A 12650-nucleotide genomic window follows, 5' to 3' on the forward strand; every position below is an offset into this window, starting at 1 on the left:
AGTTTGGAGTTCAACCATTACGAACGCAAACTACTGCCTTACCTCTTCCCGCCAGGCACCTTGGGCACGACCTGGGCTAGCGTAGGGGGCTGCACCGAGGTCTTACAGGACCTCAAGGAAGAGGTCATGATACCACTGGTGCACTCCCAGTACCACAGGAACAACCCCCCGATGAGTCTCACCAAGGGGATACTCCTCTACGGAAAGCCCGGCTGTGGCAAGACGCTGATTGCAAAAGCTGTTGCTGGAGAGGTTAATGCAAACTTCCTCTCCCTAAATGCCAGCACCATGATGAGTAAGTGGGTGGGAGAGTCAGAAAAGTTGGCAGCGGCTGTGTTCTCTCTGGCCTACAAGAAGCAGCCTTGCGTCATATTCATGGATGAGATAGACGCATTGCTTGGGACTCGCAGGAGCTCTGAGTTCAGCAGCAGTAATTGTGGGTTTGTGGCAACATTCCTGACTCACTGGGATGGCATAAATACTGACCCTGAGGCCAAGGTTACGATTCTAGCAGCGACGAATCGGATACAGGCCATCGACCCGGCCATCCTAAGGCGTTTGCCAGTAAAATTTGAAATCTCAAATCCTTCCATTGCGGGCCGACTGGAGATCTTGCGTATTCTTTTGAGCAACTTAGAGGTAGAAAGTGATGTTGATTTTGACGAGCTAGCAAAATTGACAGATTGGTGCACTGGCTCCGATCTTCAAGAGATAGTCCGTAGGGCCTCCTTGTTCCCTGTGATTGATCACCATAATGCTTACTGTGCCAGCTCCCATAAACCACCGGATGATACCTTCAGCGCCTTCCACCAGAGACACGCGCACATCAAGGTGCGGCCTATAAGTATGGCCGACCTCCTGAAGGCCTTACAAAAAATAAAAAATGTTAACAGAAACACTCCAATGGAGATATATGTCTAAGGTAAATATTTCCCTTGGAGGATACGACAGAGAGATATGGAGTTTCATTTGAGAGACGGTAAGAAAAACGAGGCTGAGGCTCACGTCTCCTGTGTAGCTAGGCTCACGTCTCCTGTGTGTAGCTAGGCTCACGTCTCGTGTGTGTAGCTAGGCTCACGTCTCATGTGTAGCTAGGCTCACGTCTCGTGTGTGTAGCTAGGCACACGTCTCATGTGTAGCTAGGCTCACGTCTCGTGTGTGTAGCTAGGCTCACGTCTCGTGTGTGTAGCTAGGCTCACGTCTCGCATGGTTTGCGGGACTTATTACCCAACCACTTGGGTTGGACGGTAGAACGACGGTCTCGCTTCATGCAGGTCGGCTTTCAATCCCCGACCGTCCAAGTGGTTGGGCTCTATTCTTTTTCCCCTGTCCCATCCCAAATACTTATCTTATTCCCTTTAAAGTGCTATATAGTCAACTGGTTTAGTGATTTTTTCACTGACAATTCCTTCCCATTCACACGCGTGGAGAGGCTCCTATCTAGCGTGTAGGGACGTTCTCGTTTCGCGTGTAGCGTAGCTTCCATATGTCGTGCAGCGAGGGTCGAGTCTTGCATGTAGCGAGGCTCTCGACTCACGTGTACAACGAATCTCATCTCCCGCGTTCAGTGAGTCTCTCATCTCGCGTGTACACTATCATTATAGATGGGCAGAGAAACTCTTGTCTTATTTAATGCCTGTGCTTTCCTCGCTTCCATCACAATCCACTTGATAATGCTCCAGGACAGGCTGAAACGTCATCGTCTCCTCATCTTCTGGTGAGTGGTTTAGTTATGATGTCTTCAGCCATGTTACTGTGACTCATCGTCTGTATAGAGAATCGAAGTCTCCAATGATGATGAGAATATCGATAATTAGCTCTACACGCTGTTCAACTCATCCCGTTTATACTGCTATGGTTATACTGAGGAATACTGCACACCATGTATGTTTTCTTCCTGTTTTCATTGTATAATAATATCCCTGGAAACACAAACCGAAACTGTCTCTATTTTCCGCTTGTTACAACTTGTAATAAAGTTGTTACATCTTGGCTTAACGTGCTTATGACGTATTAGAACGTTGTTACAACTTGCTATATTGGTTGTTATAACTGGTTAGGTGGTGTTAAAAATTGTTCGAACGTTGTACCAACGTCGTAGTTTCGGTGTGTGTTTGGCGGGATAACATCTACACTGAAGGGCTTTAATTTTTTATACATTTCTTCAATAACTGAAAAAAACGTTGTTTCCAAAACGTCATGTCGTCGGGCGCCTGGGCGCCCAATACCCCGGATAACGCAACTTGTACAATTTCTGTTTTTTTTCTGGATAAAATTTATCACAGCATGCATCGCCATTTTAAAGTCAATACAATATTTATCAAAAGTATCCTTCTTTAAACCTGTAACCATAGAGCGATCTTTGTTTTTTTTGGGGGGGCATATCCTGAGCAAATTAATCTTTCTCTTCATGGGCATTTCCCATATTGGGTCGCCATAGCTACAATATCAGGGAGATTTTGTCCTCGAGAATTGGACATCTCTTAAGATCATATAAACGTTGACGGGATTCATACACACTTGTATATGAGTTTTTCCAACTAAGTTCAGGGTAATCCTGCAGGATTCACTGGATATACAGTTTACACCATACACAAGGCAGGATTCCTTACTGCAGTTAATATGCTGGAGGGGTGACAGGGAGACTGCTGACATGAAAGAAATTTTTTTGGAGAAAAAGATGAGGGCGGTAATCAAAGGCAATGTTACTGGAGGAGTGTTACTAGCGGAGACCCACAGGGTTCAGTTCTTGCACCAATAGTGTTCATCGTCTACATAAATGACGTACCAGAAGGAATACAGAATTACATGAACATGTTTGCTGGTATTCGGAAAGCTAGGATACTCTAATAAAGAGCGATATCTAGGGAAGGTTCTGAATAGTAAGTTGTCACTAAAGGAACATATAAAAAAGAATGCGAGATGAGCGTGTGCGTCGCTTACCATATCTTCAGACTTGCTTTTAACTACATCGGTGGTGACATATCAAAGAAATTGTTCATGACTTTGGTGAGACCAAAATTGGAATATGCAGCAGTTAGTTTTATGGTGCCTATATCTCAATAAGCACATCAATAAACTATTGGAGAGGGAGGACCTGCTGCCTGGGTAACAGCTTCTCCTTTGACCAGACCACACGCTAGAAGGTGAAGGGACGACAACGTTTCGGTCCGTCCTGGACCATTCTCAAGTCGATTCTCTATCGACTTGAGAAAGGTCAAGTCGACCATTCCGGGGTTTGAGGTCCCTGTGACCTTTTTCACCAACTTCGTGGTCTTCCCCGGAACTCACAGTTCCTGCGACGGCGCTGGAACCAATCGTATTGGCGTATGCCTTTCCATTGGAGACTTTCAGCGCCGTGGAGAGGGGGGGACCTGCTGCCTGGGTAACAGCTTCTCCCCCGAATCAACCTACCCTGGCTTTGCGCCCTGGTGAGGCCACTCCAGACCAGGCCGACGCCAGTGCGCAACTCCATAGTCTCCTGTGACTGATGGATGCCTACTACTAATCTCTATCGACTTGAGAATGCTCCAGGACGGACCGAAACGTTGTCATCCCTTCACCTTCTAGTGTGTGGTCTGGTCAAACTATTTCAGCCACGTTATTGTGACCCATCGCCTGCAGCTTCTCCTTTGTATCAACCTTCCCTGGCTTTGCACCCTGGTGAGTCCACTCTAGACCAGCAAGCAGAGCGCAACACCATAGTCTCCTGAGACTGATGGAGGCCTACTACTACTAAACTGGAACAGGTGCAAAGGCATGCTACATAATGGCTTCCGAAACTGAAAATCAAGAGTTAGGAACAGATGTTAAGGGCATTAAATATACAAGGGCTAGAAGAAAGAGAGCCGATATGATCACCAATTTCAAAATAACGGGAATCGACCAAATTGATTAAGAGGAATTCCTGAAACTGGCAACCTCAAGGAGAAGAGGTCATTAATTCAAGCTAGGGAAACAAAGGTGCCGACATATTTTACAATGTTTCTTTTGCAAACGGAGCGGAAAACGCTTGGGACAAGTTAATTGAGAAGGTGGGGGAGGTCAGAAGCGGTGTTGTTATCAAAGAGTTATACGACAAAGAGTACTTGGAAGACGGGACCACGAGTGTAGCCTCCTGTTGCTTCAATTAGGTAATCACAAACACACACACACACACACACACACACACACACACACACACACACACACACACACACACACACACACACACACACACACACACACACACACACACACACACACACACACACACACACACACACACACACACACACACACACACACACACACACACACACACACACACACACACACACACACAGGGAGACGAAGGCTGACCACAAGGTACCATCTGGGAGGTGAAATCCTTCAAGAATCAAGTTGAGAGAAAACAATTTTATATGATGACACCGAACATTCCCAAGAAGCCCATATCCAAACCCAATCATCATCGGCATATACTAGGTTGGCAAACTTGAGAATTGCATGTAGTATCTTGTGTAAGGAATTATTCAGAACCGAGTATGCCACATATGTCAGAACAATCCTGGAGTATAGAGCTACAGCCTGGAGTCCATGCATAGTTAAATAAAAGACAAATTAGAGAAGATTCAGATGTAATGCCACCTGACTAGTCCCAGAACTGAAAGGTATAAACTACGAGGAATGGCTACATGAATTATGCCTCACGTCCCTAAAAGATAGTAGAGTTAGGAGAGACATGATCGCCACCAAAAATAAAAATTCTCAGGGAAATTATTCTATAGAGTGGATAAAGACAAACTAATGAGTACAGGTGGAACATAAACAAATTGAAACAGGTGGAAACTTAGTACTCAAATGAACCAGAGACATTATAATTTTTTTTCAATGTCAGGGTAGTTAACATATGGAATGCACCAGGAAGTGATGTGGTGGAGGGAGACTTCATACACAGTTTAATTAAAATGTAGATATGATGGAGCCCAATTTGCTCAGGAACCTGTACAGCAGATTTTTGACGGCTGAGAGGCTGGACCAATGAACGAAGTTCACTGGTCCCGCCTCTTAACTAGATGAACGAAGTTCACTGGTCCCGCCTCTTAACTAGATGAACGAAGTTCACTGGTCCCTCTTAACTAGATGAACGAAGTTCACTGGTCCCGCCTCTTAACTAGATGAACGAAGTTCACTGGTCCCTCTTAACTAGATGAACGAAGTTCACTGGTCCCGCCTCTTAACTAGATGAACGAAGTTCACTGGTCCCTCTTAACTAGATGAACGAAGTTCACTGGTCCCGCCTCTTAACTAGATGAACGAAGTTCACTGGTCCCTCTTAACTAGATGAACGAAGTTCACTGGTCCCGCCTCTTAACTAGATGAACGAAGTTCACTGGTCCCTCTTAACAAGATGAACGAAGTTCACTGGTCCCGCCTCTTAACTAGATGAACGAAGTTCACTGGTCCCTCTTAACTAGATGAACGAAGTTCACTGGTCCCTCTTAACTAGATGAACGAAGTTCACTGGTCCCGCCTCTTAACTAGATGAACGAAGTTCACTGGTCCCGCCTCTTAACTAGATGAACGAAGTTCACTGGTCCCTCTTAACTAGATGAACGAAGTTCACTGGTCCCTCTTAACTAGATGAACGAAGTTCACTGGTCCCGCCTCTTAACTAGATGAACGAAGTTCACTGGTCCCGCCTCTTAACTAGATGAACGAAGTTCACTGGTCCCTCTTAACTAGATGAACGAAGTTCACTGGTCCCTCTTAACTAGATGAACGAAGTTCACTGGTCCCGCCTCTTAACTAGATGAACGAAGTTCACTGGTCCCGCCTCTTAACTAGATGAACGAAGTTCACTGGTCCCTCTTAACTAGATGAACGAAGTTCACTGGTCCCGCCTCTTAACTAGATGAACGAAGTTCACTGGTCCCGCCTCTTAACTAGATGAACGAAGTTCACTGGTCCCGCCTCTTAACTAGATGAACGAAGTTCACTGGTCCCTCTTAACTAGATGAACGAAGTTCACTGGTCCCGCCTCTTAACTAGATGAACGAAGTTCACTGGTCCCGCCTCTTAACTAGATGAACGAAGTTCACTGGTCCCTCTTAACTAGATGAACGAAGTTCACTGGTCCCGCCTCTTAACTAGATGAACGAAGTTCACTGGTCCCTCTTAACTAGATGAACGAAGTTCACTGGTCCCGCCTCTTAACTAGATGAACGAAGTTCACTGGTCCCGCCTCTTAACTAGATGAACGAAGTTCACTGGTCCCTCTTAACTAGATGAACGAAGTTCACTGGTCCCGCCTCTTAACTAGATGAACGAAGTTCACTGGTCCCTCTTAACTAGATGAACGAAGTTCACTGGTCCCGCCTCTTAACTAGATGAACGAAGTTCACTGGTCCCTCTTAACTAGATGAACGAAGTTCACTGGTCCCTCTTAACTAGATGAACGAAGTTCACTGGTCCCGCCTCTTAACTAGATGAACGAAGTTCACTGGTCCCGCCTCTTAACTAGATGAACGAAGTTCACTGGTCCCTCTTAACTAGATGAACGAAGTTCACTGGTCCCGCCTCTTAACTAGATGAACGAAGTTCACTGGTCCCTCTTAACTAGATGAACGAAGTTCACTGGTCCCGCCTCTTAACTAGATGAACGAAGTTCACTGGTCCCACCTCTTAACTAGATGAACGAAGTTCACTGGTCCCTCTTAACTAGATGAACGAAGTTCACTGGTCCAGCCTCTTAACTAGATGAACGAAGTTCACTGGTCCCGCCTCTTAACTAGATGAACGAAGTTCACTGGTCCCTCTTAACTAGATGAACGAAGTTCACTGGTCCCGCCTCTTAACTAGATGAACGAAGTTCACTGGTCCCACCTCTTAACTAGATGAACGAAGTTCACTGGTCCCTCTTAACTAGATGAACGAAGTTCACTGGTCCCGCCTCTTAACTAGATGAACGAAGTTCACTGGTCCCGCCTCTTAACTAGATGAACGAAGTTCACTGGTCCCGCCTCTTAACTAGATGAACACTCACACACACGAACAAACTTGATAACAACTGGAAAGCAAACATAGGGAAAATAATAAAAAAAAATATATGAGGTGAATTTGTCGAGGGTCCCCGCGTCCCCGCGGCCCGGTCGTCGAGTCCGGCAAACAGGAGGCCTGGTCGACAACCAGGCCGCGGGGACGCTAAGTCCCGGAAGCACCTCAAGGTAAGGGTGAGAAGTGACAGAATGTAAGAGTAGTGGAAAAGTAGGAAAGTGAGGAAATGGAGGAGGTAGTAAGGAAGATGGCTTGAAAGGAAGTAAAGGCAGGAGAAAATAAGAGAACGTTAGAGAAGCTGAGAGCGAGAATGTTATAGAGGCTAAGAGAAAGAGAGAGAGAGAGAGAGAGAGAGAGAAAGGCGAGGAAGCACTAAAGAGGATGGGAAGAGTTGAGAGTGTTGAGATAAGTTGAGAGTGACACAAGGACCAGGAAGCGTGCAGTTGAGGAGTGGAAGACGCCTCACGGGAAGTAATTAAGCAAGGTTGCCTGGGAGGTGTCGTGGACCCGAGGACATCAGGCGACTAGAGGGGCGAAATGCGATAAGGAATAAATAGTGAAGCGAAGAGAACGAGAAAGTAAGGATAATGAGGGGGAACAAATGGAAGAAAAATGGAGATGTGTCATTTACTGTCTCTCCCTCACAAAATCTTCTCCCTCCCCCCTCTATACCCACAAGCATGTGGGGTGGACGGTAGAGTGACGGTCTCACTTCATGCAGGTCGGCGTTCAATCCCCAACCGTCCAAGTGGTTGGCCACTATTCCATCCCCCCGTCCCATTCCAAATCCTGATCTAGACCCCTTCCAAGTGCTATATAGCCGTAATGGCTTGGCGCTTTCCCCTGATAGTTCCTTTCCCCTCTTTACCGTCTTCTCCCCTCCACTCTCTCTCTCCTACGTCACCCCTCTCTCTCTTTCTATCCCCCTCACTCCCACTGTCTCTTAGCATCTATCTCTACCAAAATCTCTCTCTCTCACTAGCTATCTCTGCGTTTTCTTCCCTCTACATCGATTCTCCTTAAGAAACACCCAAACAAATATATATCTCAGATGGTTTCCTTTTCCCTACTCGACTTTTCAGGTGGAGTTTCCACCTGTTTCCTCTAGTGCGTGTGCCCCGTGTGTTAAATAACCTGTCTTTATCAACCCTGTCGATTCCCTTGAGAATCTTGAATGTGGTAATCATGTCCCCCCTAACTCTTCTGTCTTCCAACGAAGTGAGGTTAAATTCCCGTAGTCTCTCCTCGTAGCTCATACCTCTCAGCTCGGGTACTAGTCTGGTGGCAAACCTTTGAACCTTTTCCAGTTTAGTCTTATCCTTGACTAGATATGGATATACTGGGGCTGCATACACCAGGATTGGCCTGACATATGTGGTATACAAAGTTCTGAATGATTCTTTACACAAGTTTCTGAATGCCGTTCGCATGTTGGCCAGCCTGGCATATGCCGCTGATGTTATCCGCTTGATATGTGCTGCAGGAGACAGGTCTGGCGTGATATCAACCCCCAAGTCTTTTTCCTTCTCTGACTCCTGAAGAATTTCTTCTCCCAGATGATACCTTGTATCTGGCCTCCTGCTCTCTACACCTATCTTCATTACATTACATTTGGTTGGGTTAAACTCTAACAACCATTTGTTCGATCATTCCTTCAGCTTATCTAGGTCTTCTTGAAGCCTCAAACAGTCCTCTTCTGTTTTAATCCTTCTCATAATTTTAGCATCGTCCGCAAACATTGAGAGAAATGAATCGATACCCTCCAGGAGATCATTTACATATATCAGAAACAAGATAGGACCGAGTACAGAGCCCTGTGGGACTCCACTGGTGACTTCACGCCAATCGGAGGTCTCACCCCTCACCGTAACTCTCTGCTTCCTTTTGCTTAGATACTCCCTTATCCACTGGAGCACCTTACCAGCTACACCTGCCTGTCCCTCCAGCTTATGTACCAGCCTCTTATGCGGTACTGCGTCAAAGGCTTTCCGACAATCTAAGAAAATGCAGTCCGCCCAGCCCTCTCTTTCTTGCTTAATCTTTGTCACCTGATCGTAGAATTCTATCAAGCCTGTAAGGCAAGATTTAACCTCCCTGAACCCATATTGACGATTTGTCACGAAGTCCATTCTCTCCAGATGTGTTACCAGTTTTTTTCTCACGATCTTCTCCATCACCTTGCATGGTATACAAGTCAAGGACACTGGCCTGTAGTTCAGTGCCTCTTGTCTGTCTCCCTTTTTGTATATTGGGACCACATTCGCCGTCTTCCATATTTCTGGTAGGTCTCCCGTCTCCAGTGACTTATTATACACTATGGAGAGTGGCAAGCAAAGTGCCTCTGCACACTCTTTCAGTATCCATGGTGAGATCCCATCTGGACCAACAGCCTTTCTAACATCCAGATCCAGCAGGTGTCTCTTGACCTCCTCTCTCGTAATTTCGAACTCTTCCAAGGCCGCCTGGTTTACCTCCCTTTCTCCTAGCACAGTGACCTCACCTTGTTCTATTGTGAAGACCTCCTGGAACCTCTTGTTGAGTTCTTCACACACCTCTCTGTCATTCTCTGTATACCTGTCCTCGCCTGTTCGAAGTTTCAATACCTGTTCTTTCACAGTTGTTTTCCTTCTGATGTGACTGTGGAGTAGCTTTGGTTCGGTCTTGGCTTTGTTTGCTATATCATTTTCAAAACTTTTCTCTGCTTCTCTTCTCACCCTGACGTACTCATTCCTGGTTCACTGGTATCTCTCTCTGCTTTCTGGTGTTCTGTTATTCCGGAAGTTCCTCCACGCCTTCTTGTTCAGTTTCTTCGCTTCCATACATGCCCTATTATACCATGGATTCTTCTGTTGCTTCTCGGATTTTTCCCTTTGGGCCGGGATGAACCTGTTTACTGCCTCCTGACACTTTTGGGTAACATAGTCCATCATACCCTGTACAGACTTGTCTCTGAGGTCTGTGTCCCAAGGTATTTCACTTAGGAAACTTCTCATCTGTTCATAATTCCCCTTTCGGTATGCCAGCCTTTTGATTCCTAGTTCTTTTTTGGGGGAGATAAGTCCTAGCTCTACCAGGTACTCAAAGTTCAATACACTGTGGTCACTCATTCCCAAGGGCGCTTCCATCTTAACTTCCCTTATATCCCACTCATTTAGGGTAAATATCAAATCAAGCATTGCTGGTTCATCTTCTCCTCTCATTCTTGTTGGTTCCTTGATGTGCTGGCATAGAAAGTTTCTTGTTGCCACGTCCAGCAGCTTAGCTCTCCACGTTTCTGGTCCTCCATGCGGTTCTCTGTTCTTCCAATCTATCTTCCCATGGTTGAAGTGTCCCATAATTAGTAGTCCAGATCCATTCCTGCTAGCAACAGAAGTTGCTCTTTCTATTATGTTAATGGTGGCCATCATATTCCTGTCCAGGTCTTCTGTCATTTGGTGGTGGATTATATATGACTACGACTATAATTTTTTTCCCTCCATTTGTTACGGTACCTGCTATGTAGTCACTGAAACCTTCACAGCCCTGAATATCCATCTCCTCAAAATCCCAGCCTTTTCTTACCAGCAGAGCTACACCACCCCCACCTCTTCCTTCCCTCTCTTTCCTCATAACATAATAGACCTGTGGGAACACTGCATTTGTTATCGTTTTCGAGCGCTTTGTTTCTGTGAGGGCTATTATGTCTGGGTTTTCCTCTAGTACCCGTTCTCCAAGTTCATTTGCTTTATATGTAATTCCATCTATGTTAGTGTACATCGCTTTGAGGCTCACTTTCTTCTGTCCCTTCTCAAATCGCCTCCTTGGTGAGTGTTCTGCTGGTGGGGGAGGTTGTTCCATGGGTGTGAGGACCTGTGAGGTGGATAACAGGGTCTCAGAGGATACTGGGATGAGGGGCAGGGGATACAGTGGAGGGGGAGGGACAGGGAGGTATGGGGTGAAAGGGGAGGGAGGACGGGAATGAAAGGGGGGGAGGGAGGACTCGGAAGGAGGGGAGGGGTAGAAGGGTGGGGATTGGGTGTGGGGGGAGGGAGATTCAGCTGAACATTTGAGTGGGGGCAGGGAGGGTTTGGGGTAGGGGGTTTTCTATGCAGAGGAGGGAGGCAGGGTAGTCCTCCCTTCTGGTGTTACTGGGTAGCTGGTTGTGGGTTCCACCCTCGCCTCTGGGGGTGTTGTGTTGGGAGCTGAGACTTCCTGGTTTTCCCCTCTCGCCCTGTGCCTCTTCCTTGCTTCTGCCACCACTGCTCTCTCCTCCCTTGTCATGTCTCTCTGGAGGAATACATTTTTGAATTTTCCCACGTTTTTCAGGGAGCTCTTCCTTGATAGGATCTTCTCCTTTGTGCTCTCGTTTGCAAATACTATCTTTATCATTAGGTCTCGGTCTTTGCTGTACCAACCTAGCCTGAAAACCTTCTCAATGCTTTGCTCAGCCCCTTCCATGTCTAGTGCCTTTAGTAATTCATTCACTACTGCTTTGTCCTTGTCATTCCACTCTGTCCTATTAGAGCCTTCCTGCTCTTTAATACCCACAGCAACCACTGATCTGTTCCTTTCCAGCAGTTGGCTAGTGGAGCGTGCCGCCTCCTGTGAGGTGGCTGCTTTCATGGCCACCTCCATCACTGCAGTCATTACTTCAGAGTTATTTTTTTTAGTATTTCTGCAAATGTTGCTTTTATTGTGGCATTCTCATTCAAAAAACTATTACCACCTTCTCCCTGGATGGCTTTTTGAGTCTCAGCCTCGATACCATTCTCTTTGAGGGCTCTAATCTCCTCCTTTGCTGCTGACAGCTCTCTTTTCAGGTTGCTTATTTCGTTCTTCATTTCCGGCATCATTTCTTGCATCTCACCCTTGATGTCCTCCAGAAACTGGGCGAACATTTCCTTCATTTCATCACCTTGGCTCTTCCCTGTTCCCCTGGTACCTCTGGCTGCCATGCTTGCCCCTGTTCCTATAGTTGTGCCGTGATAGGATTTGTCAGGAGGGCAGAGTGGGATGGGGGAGGGAGAGAGAGAGAGAGAGGAAGAGAGAGAGAAAGAGAGAGAGAGAAAGGGAGTGATAAAGGGAGAGATAAATGGGTGGGTGGGGACGATCCGACTCTTCCACTGAAGTGAGAAGAAAGTAGTGTGTGTGTGTGTGTGTGTGTGTGTGTGTGTGTGTGTGTGTGTGTGTGTGTGTGTGTGTGTGTGTGTGTGTGTGTGTGTGTGTGTGTGTGTGTGAGTGTGTGTGTGTTTATCACCCCAGCTGGTGATGGCTGGGGTGGTGGTGATGGTGGTGACCGTGCGGGTGGTGGTGGTGGTGACCACGTGGGTGGTGGTGGTGGTGATAACAGCTGGGGTGGGGGTGGTGGTGGTGACTGCTGGGGTGGTGGTGGTGACTGCGTGGATGGTGGTGGTGACCGCGTGGGTCGTAGTGGTGGTGGTGACAGCTGGGGTGGTGATGGTGAATGCGTGAGTGGTGGTGGTGACCGCGTGGGTGGTGGTGGTGACAGCTGGGGTGGTGATGGTGAATGCGTGAGTGGTGGTGGTGACCGCGTGGGTGGTGGTGGTGACTGCGTGGGTGGTGGTGGTGACTGCGTGGGTGGTGGTGGTGACTGCGTGGGTGGTGGTGGTGAC

Source organism: Procambarus clarkii, chromosome 30 (assembly GCF_040958095.1).
Source record: "Procambarus clarkii isolate CNS0578487 chromosome 30, FALCON_Pclarkii_2.0, whole genome shotgun sequence".
Classification (NCBI taxonomy): domain Eukaryota; kingdom Metazoa; phylum Arthropoda; class Malacostraca; order Decapoda; family Cambaridae; genus Procambarus; species Procambarus clarkii.